This window comes from Python bivittatus, unplaced genomic scaffold, assembly GCF_059951505.1.
Source record: "Python bivittatus isolate LINGU-HERP-01145 unplaced genomic scaffold, Pbiv_v1 ctg000080_np1212, whole genome shotgun sequence".
Taxonomy (NCBI): Eukaryota; Metazoa; Chordata; class Lepidosauria; order Squamata; family Pythonidae; genus Python; species Python bivittatus.
Window position 1 is genome coordinate 61,596,304 of NW_028277035.1, and position 20,029 is coordinate 61,616,332.

At 39.0% G+C, this 20,029-nt stretch overlaps 1 protein-coding gene and 1 long non-coding RNA gene across 3 annotated transcripts in view; one reads left to right on the forward strand and one right to left on the reverse strand.

The window, feature by feature from the left end:
• The window catches only part of RAB7A (RAB7A, member RAS oncogene family), a 38,795-nt gene extending 18,815 nt beyond the window's left edge, over window positions 1-19,980 (reverse strand). Inside the window, exon 1 of one of the 2 annotated variants that reach the window (XM_025174979.2) lies at window positions 19,904-19,980. The gene's annotated coding sequence lies outside the window, so the exon portion shown is untranslated. Of the gene's footprint in view, window positions 1-7,279; window positions 7,439-19,903 lie in introns of those variants that run through there. The other variant, XM_007421898.4, reaches the window with a different exon arrangement.
• LOC112542347 (uncharacterized) lies at window positions 7,413-11,832 on the forward strand. The gene is made up of 3 exons (XR_003086130.2): window positions 7,413-7,548; window positions 9,328-9,444; window positions 11,127-11,832. It is a non-coding gene; the product is annotated as an uncharacterized LOC112542347 (long non-coding RNA).
• Window positions 19,981-20,029: the final 49 nt, after the last annotated feature.

Sequence of the window (20,029 nt, forward strand, 5' to 3'; positions counted from 1 at the left end):
GACCAAAGAGCTGTTGAAGGACACCAGAAACAAAATTGTAGACCTGCACCAGGCTGGGAAGACTGAATCTGCAATAGGCAAGCAGCTTGGTGTGAAGAAATCAACTGTGGGACCAATAATTAGAAAATGGAAGACATACAAGACCACTGATAACCTCCCTCGATCTGGGGCTCCATGCAAGATCTCACCCCGTGGGGTCAAAATGATCACAGGAATGGTGAGCAAAAATCCCAGAACCACACGGGGGGACCTAGTGAATGACATGCAGAGAGCTGGGACCAAAGTAACAAAGGCTACCATCAGTAACACACTACGCCGCCAGGGACTCAAATCCTGCAGTGCCAGACGTGTCCCCCTGCTTAAGCCAGTACATGTCCGGGCCCGTCTGAAGTTTGCTAGAGAGCATTTGGATGATCCAGAAGAGGATTGGGAGAATGTCATATGGTCAGATGAAACCAAAGTAGAACGTTTTGGTCTAAACTCAACTCGTCGTGTTTGGAGGAGAGAGAATGCTGAGTTGCATCCAAAGAACACCATCCCTACTGTGAAGCATGGGGGTGGAAACATCATGCTTTGGGGCTGTTTTTCTGCAAAGGGACCAGGACGACTGATCCGCGTAAAGGAAAGAATGAATGGGGCCATGTATCGTGAGATTTGGAGTGAACACCTCCTTCCATCAGCAAGGGCACTGAAGATGAAACATGGCTGGGTCTTTCAGCATGACAATGATCCCAAACACACCGCCCGGGCAACGAAGGAGTGGCTTCGTAAGAAGCATTTCAAGGTCCTGGAGTGGCCTAGCCAGTCTCCAGATCTCAACCCCATGGAAAACCTTTGGAGGGAGTTGAAAGTCCGTGTTGCCCAGCGACAGCCCCAAAACATCACTGCTCTAGAGGAGATCTGCATGGAGGAATGGGCCAAAATACCAGCAACAGTATGTGAAAACCTTGTGAAGACTTACAGAAAACGTTTGACCTCTGTCATTGCCAACAAAGGATATATAACAAAGTATTGAGATGAACTTTTGATATTGACCAAATACTTATTTTCCACCATGATTTGCAAATAAATTCTTTAAAAATCAGACAATGTGATTTTCTGGATTTTTCCCCCCATTTTGTCTCTCATAGTTGAGGTATACCTATGATGAAAATTACAGGCCTCTCTCATCTTTTTAAGTGGGAGAACTTGCACAATTGGTGGCTGACTAAATACTTTTTTGCCCCACTGTAAACCAGGATTTCCTTAACTGGAATCCTGCAAGATTTCCACATTAATTCCCGTAAGAGAGAAGGCTAAAAATGCCGAACAGTATACAAGCATATCTGAAGTTAAAGCCAACAATGTTTTTAATAGACTGCTCGCAGAGAGTAATGTATGATAGCAAGTTGAACACAATTTCTATACAATTTTAGCTAACTGTTTGCTCTCTATCATATGCATACTGAAATTTGTGAAAGTTGTAGCTCCAGTGTTGCTCCAAATTTGATAGGGGATCTGACAAACCATAGCTTACAGAGCATAATAACACAACCAGTAAACTACAATCAAAACAAATTACATTATTTAGTGTGATGTGTCTGTCTGGCTATTAGCTGGCAGCTGAGCAAGATACAGAAATAGACTTTTAAAGAAAGGAGAGCAATTAAAATGGTAGTGTGGAATAATTAAGTAGATGGGGGATTTGTCTAACACAAGATAAGATATTACAAGTCAGTAATGGTGGAGGTGAGAGCCAGTTTGGTGTAGTGGGTATCAGGCTAGAAATTAGGAGACCATGAGTTTTAGTCCTACCTTAGGTATGAAACCAGTTGGGTGACTTTAGGCTAGTCACTCACACTCAGCCCTAGGAAACCACTTCTGAAAATGTTCTCAAGATAACTGCAGGGATTTGTTCAGGCAGTTCCCAAGACTGGTTTGAAGGCACAGACACACAATGGTGGAGGCAAAACATTTGGGAAGGAAAAACATCTCAATTGCTATCACTGCAAGATGATCCACATCAGCTATTTGAAACAGACAAGGCCATTACCAACTTTGCATATTACTGTGGACTAGTCACACTTCATTTTTTATGAAAGTTCAGCAGTAGCATCTTTTAATTAAAAATGTACAAGATTCAGCATTTCCATCATATTTGTAAAATTAGTCATCGCAGATGGGAGCCAGCCAGGATTACAATAAAGTGCCATCTGCTTATTCCACCATTAATATTGCTTCTATATTAACAGTCAGGGGATTAAAACTGGTTTCAACATGGATTGCATTGTTTTCTACACTTAGCATATCCCCTGGGATACCACTATTAGGGGGTCAATAGATCTTAAGTAATATACAAGTTCTGATAAAACAGTAGATTACTTGCATCCTACTAAAGTAAGTAAATGGTTAATCAGAAACTTTCTTATGAGGAAGAAAGGCCAGAAGGCTAGGAGATCTTAGAGAACAGAGGGAATTTACAGACAGACACGGTAAGAGAGGGAAAGGGGAGAAAAAGAAGACAATCAGTATATCTAGAAAAAAAGCAGAGACGCTGCTGGCTGATGTGAAAAAGTAACTATCACTCTGTAAATGAGCATGGATTTCTCTACTTCTAAACAAACAGTTTAACTAATATTATTTTTTCATATGTTACTATAACAGCTTTAATTGTTTATAACTATTTGTTACTTCACTTAAATGGTTACCTCCAGAATATTATAAGCACCCTTCTTCCATGCTTAGCTATTATGTTGCCAGAGAGAAAATGATATCAGCATAAGCACTTCAAGTTCAACATTTACGGGTGGGTAGCAGTGAAATTTAATACTATATTTATCCCCATATTTAGATGAAATTATCCCACTTCTGACCAAATAAACCTGATTGTGCCACACAAGCCATGCTTTTAGTATGACTAGTGTTTTTTGTCAGTGTTGACTCCTGGTGACTGCCTGGACTAGTCCCTGCAGGTTTCTTGGCAAGATTTCAGAAGTGGTTTGACACTGCCTCCTTCCAAGGGCTGAAAGAGAATGACTGACCCAAGGTCACCCAGCTGTGTCTAAGGCAGGACTAGAACTCATGATCTCCTGGTTTCTAGCATGGTGCTTTAACCACCACCACACCAACCTATCTCTTAGTGACTAGTTTAGGAACACAGAATGTTGTCCTACAGCAAATCAGACTCTTGGTCCATCTAGCTCAATGGTGTCTGTACTGATTGGAAACAATTCTCCATAACTTCTATATTTAGGATATTTTGATGCAAATCAGGTGCTCCATCATTGTGCTCCTGCTTCACTATAGAGGATTCTTAAACCTATGCAAATATATTCATACATATGCAACTATCTCCATCAGAAAAAGCCTGAGCTAATCTCATCTAGGAATGAGACTGCCTCAAATCACTAATGAGCTACTTTTTAAATATAAATGTTATTTAAAGTTTTTAAAAAAGATAACAAAAACTAATATAAAGTAAAAAAGAAAGAAAGAAAAGACGACAAAACTAAGACAAAACTAAGACAAAAGTGCAAAAAGAAAAGATGAAAAGAAATATAAAGCTTCCGATTTTCTTTGCAGCAAATACAAGTATAATTACAAAATTATCTCTTACTCTATGGTTACAAAAAGAAAAACTCTTTTCTATTATTTATTTTTCTAATTATCAAAACCACAAATAATCAGTTCATTTTTTCCTGTTTCATGCAAAAAGTGTATAAGGGGTTTCCACTCAGCAATTAGTGTAGATATTGTCTTTTCTGTAATCAAGGAAGTCAGTTCAGCCTCTCTGCAAGTTACATCATCTTCACCAACCATTCCTCTATTGTGGGTAATGCTGAACCTTTCCACTTTTGAGCATATAATAATCTTGTTGCAGTTGTCATATATAAAAACAAAGTTCCATGACTTTTTTCTAGCTATCTGTCCATTAATCCTGAAAGAAAAGCCTCTGGTTTCAATTATACATTAGTCTTTAAAATCTTCTGAATCAGTTTATATATTTGTATCCAAAATGTTTTGGCTTTATTACATGTCCTAATCACTCTCAACAAATTATAATGTGTTTTTTATAAATATCCACAATCAGAAAAACCGCCTTTGGTTCCTGATAATCGTCCCCAACTTATTTTTTCATTTTTTCTGTGCAGGTAAGCCCAGAGCCAGAATAATGTAATGGTTAAAGCATCTGATTGGCACCAAGGAAACCCAGGTACTAGTCCACCCTTAGCCATGAAGTTACTGGGTGATTTTGGGCCAGCCAATCTCATAGGGTTGTTGGAGGGAAAAACAGAAAGAGGGAGTGCTATGTATGCTACCTTGAGCTCTTGAACAAAAATGCTGGATATAAATCTGACAAATAAATTAAAGGTCACTCTTCAACCAATGAGACAGAGCACCTTCTAGAGTTATCCAACCATTGCAGCATCAAAATAACACCAATGAGGACAGTCTTTATATCCCTTCACCATTGACTGGTGATGCTAGGAAGTTGCTATAAGTTATGGGAGAGATGGCCAAAGCCGCCACAACTACCAACCACAATTTTTGTTTTGTAAGGATTTCTAAGGGGATTAGAGACATATTCAACATAGAGATTATGCTGCTGAGCTGAACTTTGCTTTTAATATACCTCTTTAACTTTTAAAATAAATAGGGAAAAATTAAAAGTGAGTTTGAAAGAAAAGTCTAATAGGTGCTAAGGGAGTTACCATTGCACACATTATAGTTGATTGGTATTTTTAAATAGAAGACAGAGAAAGGCTATCCTTTATTATTTACTATATTGAGTATAATCCATGTGCAAATATGCATAACCTCAAAATCCTGTAACTGGTCCAGAAGCCATTATGGATTTACTCACACTAACAGTTCTATAGCATTTGAGGCAGGTCTCCTACCTATCAGCTACTACTGAAAACTTGAACTGTTTGAAGCAAAAACTATGCTTTACATAGTAGGAGTATCTTTGCATTATTTGTCTGGAATTTTCAGTACAATAAACCAACAGTTCTCAAACTGTGGGTTAGGGTCCTAGGGGTGGGGCAGAGCTATGGTTTTTTAAAAACCTGCTCAACCTTGCACAAATAGGGATAGAATGCTACCAAAACTACTTCTGGGATTTGCTAATTTTGCCTGCGCAAGCCCTAGAGGGCAGTATTGATACTTCAAAGTTTGAGAGCCTCATTAATTAAAACTGAACTATTAAACGAGGTATATTTATTTCTTGCCCATTAAAAGTCACAAAAATTCATTTTTCATTTTCAGAGATGGTGGTAATGCAAAGTTTGAGAGCCTCTTACCATAAGTAGAAAAGCAAACATTTAAGTGCAAATTGAAATCACTATATATTTTGAATCATAGATGTCCTACAAGTTCTTATAGATTTTCGGCTATATTAATTGAACTTTAAGTCAAAGCATATGACAAACCTGTCTTTAGAGAAACTGACTGCTACAGAGCCTCCTATTTTCCATACAATTTCCAAAGCAATAAAGTTGTATGTACCAGTTCCTAGAAACACTTGATGACATTTAATCCCTAGATAAATTGTACTTAACTACTCATGAACTAAATCATGTGCTTAATCAGCTGCTGAAATCACAAGGGAAGAAAGCATACTTGGTCTTCCCAGCTAAGAAGGCAAGCCATAGAACAAGATATATGGATTCCACTTAATATAGGTTAATTTTACTGCCCAGCAACTAAATAAAAAAGCAAATTATTTTGAGCTCCAATACAATCTAAATCAGATATCTAGATTATATAGTCATCATTTGAGCCCAGAAATATTTTTAGATTTAATAGTTAAATTTATAGATTCCTTCCTTATTTGAAATTGCTTAGCTTTCATTGTGGTATACAGTTATCCTAGTAAAACCAATTTAATGGCCCAATCCATTATTCTTGCCATTTGCCTTAAATTGCCAGGCTTTAAATACCTAAATATTCCTAATAATGCTTCTTCAGTCTGATGACATATTCATACACAATAGTCCCAAAGATAAGGTTAGATTTACTCAAGGGTATCAGTGAGTCAAGTCTTGAAGCCTACTTTTGTCCTTGGAGTCATTTATTGTCTAACATTCTGATGAAGTACTTAAGGCAATACAGAAAGACACTGCTTTGTTTACCATCCCTAACTTAGTAAATTACATAATGTTTGGACAGTAAGATAACATTGTGAGTCCCAACTGATTTATCATTCATATACTCAAAGGAAACTTGTCCTTTGAGTATATGAATGATACAACTCAATCTTGTATTAGATTGCTCTTAACTGTCCTTGTACATAATCACTCAATTCATCCCATTCTAGAATTTACACTCAAAAGAACTGTCCAGCAACACACAACAAGGCATTTGCAGCACAACCTGGATACATATAATCATAAATGCTACACTAAGTTCAGGTAAGGTTATTTCCTAATATGCACAGTATTCAGCCACTACGGGGAAAAAAAAGGCACTTCTATTTACTCGGAACAATATAGGCATTTCAGCTGGGAGATAGGGCGGGAACAGTAGCAAGGAACAGATACCTTTGTAGGTAGCTTTAGACATAAAACTATAGAAAAAAAGCTCGCGCTCGTTTAAATATCGGAGTTCGATATTTACAGGACAACAAATTGAAGCAAGGCCAAAGCCATGAATCCATATCGTATTAAGCTTTCAACTGGGAGCTACAGGAAGCGTTATTGTTTAGCCAGCAGAGCGGGGAGAAGAGGGCTGGGTCGGGTTTGGAGCTGCTCAGCAGCTCTCACCTTTCAGCTTTCCAGTGGGCCAGGAACCAGCTACTGTTCAGCCAAACCACACAATCCTTGAAACTGACAGTGGGTTCTATAGTCCACGTTTCTTTGTTCCGGAAAACGGAGGGGTGGAGAAAGAGGAGGAAGACAGAAGCCACTCTCTCTCTCCCTTCTTCCCAGGGACACCCTACCGGCAGCGCTCTCGCCTTGCCAATCCCCCCGCCCACCGCAGATAATCGTTATTAAGCGGCTGCCTCCCCCGCTAAACTGGCCCTATAGGGAACTACCTCACCCCAGCCCCAAAGCGAACAGGGCGGGGCCCAGGCGGCCGCTCCCTCCTCCCGTCGCGAACACGGCCGAGAAAAAGGCAGTGACAAAGGAATCCCCCTTCGGACGCCACCGAGAGAGCCGCGCCCTTCTCCCGTTTTCCAACCCAGCGGGCTAAGCGAGCGGCTCCCTCCCGCACCCCGTCGGGCCTCTCCCGACGTCGAGCCCGACAGACACCCCACGTTCGTCACTCTCCCGGGGCCCCCCAGTACCGTCGGACTCACCGTGTAAGACGACACGACCCGGCTTACCGCACTGTTCCTCCGCACCCTCACGACCGCCAACCCTCCACTCCGTTCAGCTCCGCTTTAATGGGGCCAAACACCCTCCCCGCTTTCACTTCCGCCTCTTGCTCACCCCTTCCGGTCACGGGACCCGCCCGGCGTGTTGATGCACTGACGTACCGAAAGGGCGGGGCCAGAGGTCGGACGGGTTTCGGGAAGCCCGTGGCTCTAATTAGGCTCACGCTCTAGCCTTTGGCGGCAGCTCTATGGTACGTGTCATTGCGTCCCCTTGGACGATTCTCAAGCGGCGTTTGTTACGGGAGGCTGGTCGCTGAGAATCCTCTGAACAGCTTGGTGTCATTTCCAAAATTCATAGCATGATAGTATCTTTATTACACTATCCCACTTGCACCACAACCAGCGTTAGCCTTTAAAATCTCTCTGTCTTCATCAGGAAGGATGTTACAAAAGCAGGTGGGGAGGGGAAAGAATGGAAGGAAAGGTTGCCGAAAAACTTAAGTCTCTGTGGACTGAGCTTCTAAACTGGGGATTTTTTAAATTGTCCCGGAGCTTCCTGAGGCAGCTCCCCAATGCAGGGAGGCGGGAGCTATTCAGTCAGTCTGCTCTAGCGCCTGATGGGACCCGCTGGTTTTCAGAGAGTGCCTGGAGAGTTTCTAAGACTGAGATCGTGCTGATGGCCCTGGAGAAAAAGAAATAGCAAAAAATGTAGTTTTTGCACGTCAAGATTTAAAAAGGCAGACAAAATATAAAGGGATTTTGATGGAAATCAAGCATTGTGCTGGAAATAAGTGGAAAGGACTATCAAAGAGACTATAGCAACATGATTGGAATTAAAAATAACTGATGAAATTACTTGTGATGAAACTAAAGTGACAAAATGCTAGAAATAATATTTTAGAGATTTGCACGAGAACAGTGATATGTTAAAGAGTGGAACTGGTGGAAATACTATACATGTTGGTGTCCAAAAATTTAGTAAAAAGGAAATCACAAAAATGATGGGAATATTGAAATATGGCAAGGCTGCTAGTATAGATAGTGTAACTGTAGAAATGTTAAAATACAGATGAGGATTGCTTATGGAGTGGCTACGTGATTTGAGTGTGAAAACTGCATCTGTTCCTGATGATTGAAAGAACACTATTGTTCTTTCCTTATGTAAGAGAAAAGTAAGTAATGGAGATATTTATGAATGTGAGAATGAAAGTTTACTGTATGTTTGCTATTTTAAAGAAAGCATATGTTAAATAAATAGGATTGAATTATGGAATGTTTTATGTGAGTATGGAGTTGAGAGTAGGTTGCTGAATGTGATAGGAACAATATATGATGGAATATTATATGGTATATGGGAATATTAAATGGTTTTCTTTGAGAAGGGAGTAAGACAAGGACTGTTTCATATATTTATGGATAAATGTATAAAGTATGCTTGTGCTGGTAACAGAAATGTGTTGTTTGGGAGTGTGAACATGTTTGTACTTTTGTATACAGATGATGCCATGTTGTTTGGCTCAGAACCCCAATAATTTGCAGTGAATGTTAGATAGCTTGTATGATGCAACAAGAAGCATGGATCTGAGAATTAATGTATCTAAGATCAAGGTAGTTGTGTTTCACAAAGAAATTGGATGGAATAACAAGAAATACATATATGACAATAAATTAAAGGAAGCAGATGAATTTATGTATCTTGATAAAATGTTTACAAGATGAGGTAATGGATGGAGAAGTTATGTGATACATAAATATTAATAGATAGTGAATAGTATGTGGTCTCTTGCAAGGAATTAATGTCAAGTATAACAGTGTACTCCACTCACTTTGATATAGGGAAGTGAGAGTAGAGTTGAGTATGTCAGGAGAAAGATAAAAATTGAATGCAGCAGGACTGAGGTATTTAAGAAGTGTATGTGGCAAACAAAGAAGAGATCAGGTCAACAATAAATGGGCGCTAAACAAATGTAGGCTGAACACAAAAGTGAGTGATAAGTATGAAAGTATACTGAGGTAGTTTGGTCTTATAGAGAGAAGAAATGAGGACTGAATCACAAAATATTTGAAGGAAGAATAGTTCAAGAGGAAATGGAAGACAGAGAAAGCTGTGTTTGTATGGTGTTGATGAGATCTTCAGAAAATGAGAGGTGAGAAGTTTAAAGAACAAAAGGAACAGTGCCATGGACAAGGTGGAAGTAATAATAGTTTGTAAGGAAGAAAGGTATGGAGAAGTATAGTGAATGGTGTTAGTATAAAGTAGATTTAGCTAGATTTCTTTTTCTTAATGCATGCCTTTATTTCTTTTGCTTAGTACTTTTTACTCTTCCTCTATGCTTTGCATAACACTACTTACAGATAGTCCTCGAGTTACAACCATTTGTTCAGCAACCATTCGAAGTTATGGCGGCACTGAACAAATAGCACTTATGCCCGGTCCCTGAAGTTATGGCCATTGCAGTGCCCCTGTGATTACATTATCAAAATTCAGGTGCTTTGCAGCCTGCCTGCGCTTATGACCATAGGGGTGCCTCAACTCCTGCCACCCACCTACCTCTCCCCCATCTGGGCTCTTTTGGCCCCATGTACTCTGCAGTCCCCGCTGCCCTGCGCTCCATCACCCCCAGCTGACCTTTGCCATCTTCTTGCTCCTGCTGCTGATCAAGCATGCCTGGCCTGGCCCTTTGCAAGGCGGCTGTTGGCCACATGAAACTCTGCAGTGGTTTCCTCACAAGACCTGGGGAAGACGGCCTCGCATGGTCAGCAACTGCATTGCAAAGGGCCAGGCTGGGCATGCCTCAGCAGCGGGAGCAAGAAGACACTGAAGGTCAGCTGGGGTGGTTGAGCGCAGGGAGGCAAGGGCCTCGGAGTGCAGGATGGTGAGGGCAGCTGGGGCTGGGCAGGGCCAGGGAGACTGCAGCTTCATGCTGCACTGCTGGGCCAGGCTGGGTTGGCTGTGGCTTCCCGGGGCGGCTGCAGCTTTGCACTGCACTGCACGTGGGTTTCTTGCAGCCCCGGAGCTGTGGTGTGCCAAGCAGTCCCAGAGCTGCACAATTCTGGAGCTGCTTGCCACCCTGTAAGGCAGGGTGTAGGGCAGCCAAAAGGATGTGGGGGGAATAGCAGTTGGGGGGAATTGAAGGGGAGGAAGTCCCTTGCCTTGGAAAAACTGAGGCTTGGGGCTGGGAGAGATCAAATTAGGAATGGCTTGGATCAGGGTGGGTCCTTGGTTAATGACCGGTGTAATTCAGTTAGCAATGGCAACAGGGAATGCTGGGATTGCCGTCGCTAAGCAATGCTGTCACGTGATGTCAAGCTTTATGACTGCATTGCTTAGCGACAGAAATTTTGGTTCCAATTGCTGTTGTAAATTGAGGACTACCTGTATCCTGAAAGGGAATAGCATCCTAGATATGTATTTATTATACAGGAAATATGCATAAAGAAAAAAAACAATTCAAATCAAACTTATGGAAACTATATATCACGGAAATATAGGCTTAGGACAAGATTGGAAGGAATCTCATCCAACCCTCTACCTCATGCAGAAATCCAGTCCTGCAGCATCCCCGACAGAGGGTCATCTAGCCTCTTTAAACACAAGTGAAGGAGAGTCCATACTTCCTGGGGCAGGCTGTTCTGCTGTTTTATTTTTATTTATGTACAGGGTTTATAGGCTGCTCCAAATAACAGCGTACACTGTTGAACAGCTCTTACTGACAGGAAATTTTTCCTGATATCTAACTGAATTTTGCTGCATCTTAGTTTAAATCTCATTTCTTGCCTATGTTCTGAAATAACTCTGACCAATTCTGTCTTCCTTTCTTTGTCACAGCTCTTCAGATACTTGAAAACAGCTCACCTGTCTCCTCATGGTCTTCTGTTCCCAAGGCTAGAAACATGCACTGTAATGCCTCCAAAGGTTTATTCTGCCTACGTTTTTCTTTCTAGGCCCCTTATTTTGATTGCTTTTCTTTCAATACACTCCAGTTTGTCAGTGTCAGTCCTAAAAAGTGATACCGAGAGCTTGACACAATGCTCTAGGTACAGCCCAGCCAATGCAAGAGAGAGAGAAACAATGTCTTATGGTCAATACCAAAATGTATTGTGTATTAGGCAGGAATGCACCGTATTCCTACTACTGTGGGAGATACGTAGCAAGTTTTGCCTGTTTTATGCTGGTATTTTACCTTCAATAAGATAGACTTGAAATGTGACAAAGAGCATTACAGTATCTTTCAGAAGCCCCTCAGTGGTTCTCTTCTGTACAGACAACATCATACTTTCTCTGAGCATAATTTCTATTAATAAAGTCTGGATTGGCATAACCTGAACTGTGATTGGTTCCACACTACAGCAGAATCCTATAGTGTTGCTTAGCTATTTCTTTTCAACAATTGCAAAGGATTTAAAATGATGGTTCCACACATTAATTTTGGCACTGCTACTTGATCAGTTTGAACTGTTGTGAAGCTGAGAGTGGATCTGCCTGATCACGTGAAGTCAGATTTTTTGGAAACCTGAATTAGTTGTCTGTGACTACACTTAAAAAAAAAAAAAAAAAAAAACCAGAGCAAGGTGAGACACTTTTTCTGTAATGCTGTGGCTGAATATAACATAGGAAATTTGTGTTCTTCTTGGTAAGAATACCTGTGTTATGTAGTCTCCTGGACTTAAGCAAATATTAACTCCATCCCACAAGGCTCAGCATCATATTTCTGGAACTGCCGTATCCATCTCCTTCCCCCCCACTCCAGCTGTCTAAAACCATGGGTGCTGGAACTGGGGAATTGACTAGCTGCAAATCGCTGATTTGCTGTCTTTAGGAGAATGGTATTAAAGCAACTTGGGTCTCCCCCCAGCATCCCCCCCCCAAACACTAACTTTTCATAGTTTTCCATTACAGCATCATAGATCAGGGATGGGACACTATCGTCTCTGGTATAAAGTGGGGGAGAAGAGATTTTTTTCTACCTAGGACCCATATTAATTCAGGGCTTAGTGCACAATTATGACAATTATTGTACTCTCCCACTGGTTTCCCAGAGGAGCACAATGGACTCGTGGGGATCTCTGCCTTGTCTCAGCATCCAAGATCAGCAGGAGTGAAATAGGTAGCATGCCCTCTTTGGAGGGCAGAAATGGTACTACTGTACATGGAAATGGCCTTTGCACAGTTACTGTTTTTCAGCAATAGCATTCCTTACGTTGAAATCCTCCTAAAAGTTTACTTGCATATGAGAACCTTATTGCAAGGTTCCATCCAGCAATAGGACTTTCTCGGTGTAAGCTATGCCGAGTAAGAACAAGATTATCTCTTGTTCAGAAGTTAATTAGTAGCTATATCAACTACAAGCTTATGCTATTTATACTTCTTACAAGGTAAGTCCCAGTAAAATTAATACGTCATTATGAATGAAAGAAACAAAGACAGGTACAGTATTCTACAATACGTTAGGCTAAGATGTGATTGGCTGGCTTGTGACTCATTGGATGTGTTTGCCTGACACACTTAACACAAAGTAGCTAACTACACTGTAGCCTAGTACACTGTGTGATTTCTGTATTGGACAATAAATCTTTAATTATGGTTAGCATGTTGTGTAAACACAGCTATGGTGGAAATTGTGGTGGGAATTTTTAGGATGCCTGACATGTCTAACTGAACCCACTGAATTTATTAGGTCCTATTTCTGATAATTACTTCCGTTTTGCACTTAATTTTAATGAAAAAGCAAAATTACATATGGGAACTGAATAGTTAGATAATAACAATAATTATAGTCTTATGTCCCATTGAAATAAAATCCATCATTGCAATAATTAAGAGACATTAATTCAAGGTCAGCGCTGCTTACCAGTCCTATCCCTCCTCAAGCCAAAAGCAATAAATTGGGCAGAATCTGCTAACAGGAATGATATACTGTAATGGTGAAGGCACACCAGGCAAATACACTGCTACAACTGAACTTTATTATGAAAAGAATATTTTTTTAAAATCATCAAGCATGAAAAGCACAGATGGAAAACATAAAAAGCATCAAAATGAAATGGGTGGCATTACCTTTGACTGTCTACTTCCTAAAAATTTGTGAACAAAGAATGATAATTCCAAAGAGAAATTCTGAGGCCTTGAATCCATAAAATTCAGCAAAAAGCATATGATTATTACAACGATTAAATCATGAAGAGGCAACCTGTGATCTTCCAGATGTTGCTGAAATAAAATTCCATCATCTCTCATCATTGATCATGCTAGGTACAGCTAATTGGAGAATTCAACAATATTTGGAGAGCCACACATTAGCTATCCCTACCTTAAACAAGGCAAAGCTATTTTAGAACATAACACAAATATTTCCATATCCAGATTACATATAGAAAACTTCAAATATTAGCTTTCCTGATGAACTCTAGAAGCTGAATAACAAATATTTTGTCCTTAATTCTTAAAACAAAACACAAAATGTAATTTTTCATATATATTTGACATTAACCTTAGAATTGCTGTATATTCTTGAAAACACTGCAGACAGGAAAAGATCTTTGTCAAAGTTTACTCCAAAATTAATACAAACCCCAGATCAGTGACCCATGGCAATGTAATAATCTTTTCTTTTGCCAGGAAAAGCTATTAAATGACAGGCAGAACTGAATGATGATTTTAGAAGGTTCCAGCGCGCGCGCACACACACACACACACACATATATATATGAACTGAATGATGATTTTAGAAGGTTCCAGCACCTATATATATATATATATATATATATATGAACACACACACACACACATATATATATATGAACTGAATGATGATTTTAGAAGGTTCCAACACACACACACACACACACACACACACACACACACATATATATATATATATATATATATATATGAACTGAATGATTTTAGGTTCCAGCACCTATATATATATATATATATATATATATATATATATATATATATAAATGATGATTTTAGAAGGTTCCAGCACACACACACACACACACACACATATATATGAACTGAATGATGATTTTAGAAGGTTCCAGCACACACACACACACACACACACACACATATATATATGAACTGAATGATTTTAGAAGGTTCCAGCGCGCGCGCACACACACACACACACACATGAACTGAATGATGATTTTAGAAGGTTCCAGCACCTATATATATATATAGGTGCTGGAACCTTCTAAAATCATCATTCAGTTTATATATATATATATATATATATATTTTGTGCCTTCAAGTCAACATTGACTCCTGGTAACTGCCTGGACAAGTCCCTGCAGTTTTCTTGGTAAGATTTCAGAAGTGATTTGCCATCATCTGGTTCCTAGGGCTGAGAGAAAGTGACTGGCCCAAAGTTACCCAGCTGACTTCATGCCTAAAGCAGGACTAGAATTCACGGCCTCCTGGTTTCTAGCCTGGTGCCTTAATTACTACACTAAACTGGCTTTCAAACATACATTTTATACAGCTTAATATGAAAATGCAATGATGTGTAGGTGAAAAGCTATCATTCTTCTTACATTCATGGGATGATACCTATTTTGAATTACAGCGCAGATTCTGAAATTCTTGAGATTTGTATGCTAAATTACTCGGCAACTTTATTCTTTCTAATGAATACAGAAATAAATAATACTAATAAATAAATACTAATAAATAATCCATTAAAGCATATATGACAATAAATCTTCGTTGCAGAAGATTAACATGAGAATTCCTCTGGAACATATATCAGCAGATATGTGTATATCAGCAGCCTACCTTTAAGGACCAAAATAGACAGAGGAAAATGGGTGAGCTACAGTAGCAAACTCATTAGGAAAATGAGGTAATGGCTTCAGTCAATAAGCTAATACACTTTGTTTAGATCCAATAAGAGAGTTGATCAAAAGTCTTTTGGACAAATGTGAGTTTTGAAGAGGGAAGTAAGGAAGGTGGTTGCATATAAGCATATTGTATTGGGAGACAGTTTCAAGACATAAGGGTAACAAAGAAAAATGTGTTGAATCGTATCAGAGAACAGGATACCTCAGCACTTCTTTGTATGAATGAATAAAAGTCACAGAATGTGATGTGGTGGGAAATAAATGCAGAGAGATAAAGTGTAAAGCTTTAAAGGTAAGGAGAAAAAGATTATTAGGATCTGGGAGAGGAGAGAATGCCCCTGAATAGATTTAAGGAGCCAAGTCATAGTAAGAGCTATGAGAGCAGTTAATAAGCTTGACAAACTACTGAATGAATGTGAGTAAATGGATGATGACACAACAAAAGAACTCAGGAGGAGAACCCAGTATTCTGACATGACTTTCCTAACAAACAGATGAAAATCCCCTCCTTTCCAAGGATACGTGACAAGCTTCCCACTCTAACCTTCCCTACAAGGACAAAAACCACCCATTGCAATGTTGAAACTTACTGATATTATGACTAAATTAAGTTAACCTGAGATTCATTAAGCTTTCTGATAATCTATGATAGGTGCTCTAATCTAGATATAGTAGCAGAATTTTGTATATACTCCATAGTTATTTGGAAATATATTAGTTATCTTGAATGGAACAAGTGAGATTCATTAAGCTTTCTGATAATCTATGATAGGTGCTCTAATCTAGATATAGTAGCAGAATTTTGTATATACTCCATAGTTACTTGGAAATATATTAGTTATCTTGAATGGAACAAGTGTCCTGCAAACTTAATCCTATGATTTTCAAAATTGAGGAATTAATGGCCTTGGCATTTTGTGTCACATCCATAAACCGCGATTTCTAAGAGGTGATAATACTCCACAATTTGTTATTTACACTGTATGGAATGTTTTTAATTGAAAATGAAAGAAACAATGTGTGGTATATATACAAAATAATTTAGTCAGAAAAACACTATTCAAATAAAATTATCCAATTTTCATTTAATTTATTTCCAAGTCAATGTGCTTATGACTATAATTTCAACAACATTCATTCAAAATGTGCAAGTCCTTTATTTTCTTAATTTTGGGTCAGAACAAATATATTTGACAAATTAAATATAACAGTTCACTGCAATCATAAAAGTGCACAATAACATTCTCAATTATCTTTATAAAAGGGATTATTGGTTATTAGACTATCTAGAACTTTAAAGAACCTCAATTACTTATAACATCAGCAAGTTGCAATAAAGAGTCTTGTGCTGCATTAAAGTAGTTTCACTGTGGTTTTAGTTTTGATGACCTAGGCAGTTTTGTGGACTGCTATATCTGACAAAATGAAAAATCTATGGTACCTTAGAATGCAACAGCAACAACAAAAAGGGATGCTTTCAGATGAATGGCTATTAGCGTTCTCAGCCAAAAGATTATGTAGCTATTCTAATGTTTGCTCCCTAACAGATGTTTTATGGAATAAAAACAATATGAAAGAAGCAATGGGAAAATACTGGTATGTATGTATATGTGAGAGAGGGCGAGAAATGGAAGGTGATGAAGATGTATCTACTCAGGAAAATCCCTTATGATATTCGATACTGCCCATGTGGCACGGGTGCCATTGAAACCACAGTCCATGTTCTCTTGTATTGTCAGTTTTATAGGGACATCCGCTTTCAGCTGATTAGCCCTCTTTTATTTAAATTCCCCGGGCATTCTGATAACTTTTATTTGCACTGTTTGCTAAATAATCAAGATAAATCTATTTCCTTAAAAGTTGCAAAATTTTGCTACATAATGTGTAAGCTTCGCCTGCAAATGGTTGCTAATAGTTATTGATGGAAGGGGTAATACTGTTGTCTGTTTTATTGTATGTATTTTATTGGTCAATGACTAAAATAAATATATTATCAGCCTTTAGCTATAATTAAAAATAAGATGGACATTTAATAGAGATGTTGAAAATTCTTTAATCCAGTAACAGAATGTTCTGTTGTTTTCTGGATCAGTCTACTTTTTTCCTGGAATGTAGGAATGGTTTACAGTGTGTTTCAAAAATGGCGCAGCCCTGAAATCAGTGTATTCTGGAGAAAAGGAAAGGAAATAGAATATTTCCAGGAAGACTGGAATGTTTTGTTACTGGGTCATGGAGATTTGAGCTATTACTTAAAAAAAAAAATCCTTATAAATTTACTCAAAATGAAAAGGTCCCCAGAAAGAGGAAGCATGATTTTTGTTTTACCAGAGAAGCAAAACTGTGCCTAATAAACATATCTCATAAAGCCAGAGCATCTTTAAAAGGGCCTGCCCTGCTGATCTTAGCATCTGGAAAAGTTCATACAGTATTGAGACAGGTGATCTTTAAGCTAGTCAGTCCCTAAGCCATTTCGGCCCTTAATGGCTAAAACGGACACCTTAAATTATAATTGGAAAGCAACTGACAACAAGTGCAGATTCTTTAACATGTAAGTGTAGTATAGGTAACATGCACTGATTTGTAGCCAAATTGCTACATTTTGTACTACAGTAAATACTTCTCCACAAGGGTAGGCTAAAGAAGAGCTCATTGTAGTAGTTAAACTGGGATGTAACCGAAACATGTATTTTGTTGGTTTTGGTGCCTTCTGAGCAACTGGCTCAGAAAACTTTGCAGCTAGTACATTGGGTATCACTATACAAATGCAATCCAGAGATAGCTGGAATTCAAGAAGCAGTCCCAGATTGCAGATCTCTATTTTTGAAGTACTGCTGCATCCAGAAGAGGCTGAACCCCAACTCTAGAACTGGTTTGTTTTTAACCAACTAACAGCTTCTTCATCTTGTCCGAACTTAATTTTAGCCTGTAGTATAACTTTAGTTGCATGCAAAGTTTGAAAGAAGAACCCACTATAATTACAGAGTAATATACTCTGCAATATGATGGGTAAAAGGACATTTTGATAAGATATATGTCTAAAAATTGTGAGCAACGTGCAATTATCCTCTATTACTCAAAAGTTGTTTAATGGAAATTCACTGCTATACAGGCATAGTTAGTACAGCTTTTCCAGGGATTTCAAGCCATATGCTATTAATAGTTAAATGCTCTGCAGGTTTCCTTAGAAGTCCCAAGTAAGTGCATATAGATTTGCCAAAACTAAATTCATCACTGACTTGTAAATCTCTTAGATATCAATGGAACTTCCTTCTGAGTAGACTCAGTGACTGGGTTCACACATTGCACTAAACCATATAGTGGTTGGCTCAGTTATAGCTTAGCATGTGTGAACTGCCATACACTAATCTCAGATGAGCAACTGATGAACAAAGCTTCCATAACTGTGACAGAAAGGAATGATCTGTACCTGGAGAGTACATCTATTCAGTAACTTGAAAATGACATTTCAGTTGCTACTTTGTATTTGCAAAAAAATAGTTTCTAGATGCTTACAAATCTATTATTACACTTTCCTGTGATCATAGAATTTTAGAGGGAGTTAAACATATATACCAGAGAGCTAATCTGGTGTAGTGGCTAGAAACCAGGCTAGAAACCAGGAGACCATGAGTTGTAGCCCTGCCTTAGGCATGAAGCCAGCTGGGTGACCTTGGGCCAGTCCCTCTCAATCCTAGGAAAGAGGCAATGGCAAGCCACTTCTAAAAAACCTTGCCAAGAAAACTGCAGGGACTAGTTTGGGCAATCGCCAGAAATAAACACTGACTTGAAGGCACCAAAACAAACAAAAAACGCCACCACCCAATATATTTTAATTTTTCCATGGGTAAGTATAAACTGAAATTGTTAATTCCATTTTCCATATCAACACAATTACCTTTGCTATATTAATTTTCACTTCGTAGTGCTTGTACCATCATATAATTTATCTAGCATTTGCTGCAAATCATTTGGGTTCTCAGCCAACATCATGGCTTTGTCTACATAAAAAAGGACATGTGTATTAATTTCTCTAACCAACACACCTCTACCACAAGTGTTTGTTATACATTTATCCATAAAAATATTAAACAATCATGCATCCTAGTTGTACTTTCAGCAGAACACCAAACTATTTGCTAAATATTCCACATATGCTTTATTTCCATTATATAATAATTGCATTGAGCAGCCAATGTCCAACCCCCTAGGGCAGTGTTTCTCAACCTTGGCCCACACGTGAAGATGTGTGGACTTCAACTTACAGAATTCCCCAGCTAGCCATGGATGTTAAACGTGCTGCAATTCAAGTTTATTCACTTACTTTCTCCAAATCAATAAACACACGATAAATTTTTTTCACATTCATACATTTTCAATGACTTGTTCAAGCGTCTGCAACGCAACATGGTTTTAGTTAACCGAAGCTTTCACTAAGTGCTTTTTAGCAATCCTGTAATAGCAAAATCGTACGTATCTGTGTCACATTCAACATTCCCTGCTGGCAATAACGGACTACTAGAAAGCTTGGGCTCACTTTGCGCAATATGCCACAAACGTAACCAAAGCTGTTTTACACCAAGCATGCTTACGCTGCAGTATTGTATACGAACTGCGATCTTTACCGTAGAGAAGGGCTTGCAGGGTAACGTACTATTGCCTACATCCCCCCAACTCGGAAAAAATTGCAGCGTACTGACATACACTCACACCTGGATCAGTTTACAAGACCTCAAAATGACTCGTGAAGACACGAACCTCGTGCCGCGTAGCAACGTCTGCGACAGCACTCGTGCCGATCTTTTATTTGCTATCAGCCCGCCATGTCCCGACCACGTGACGTGAACGCGATGCGCGGATCAGAGCGTCGCGCTGCGCACAGTG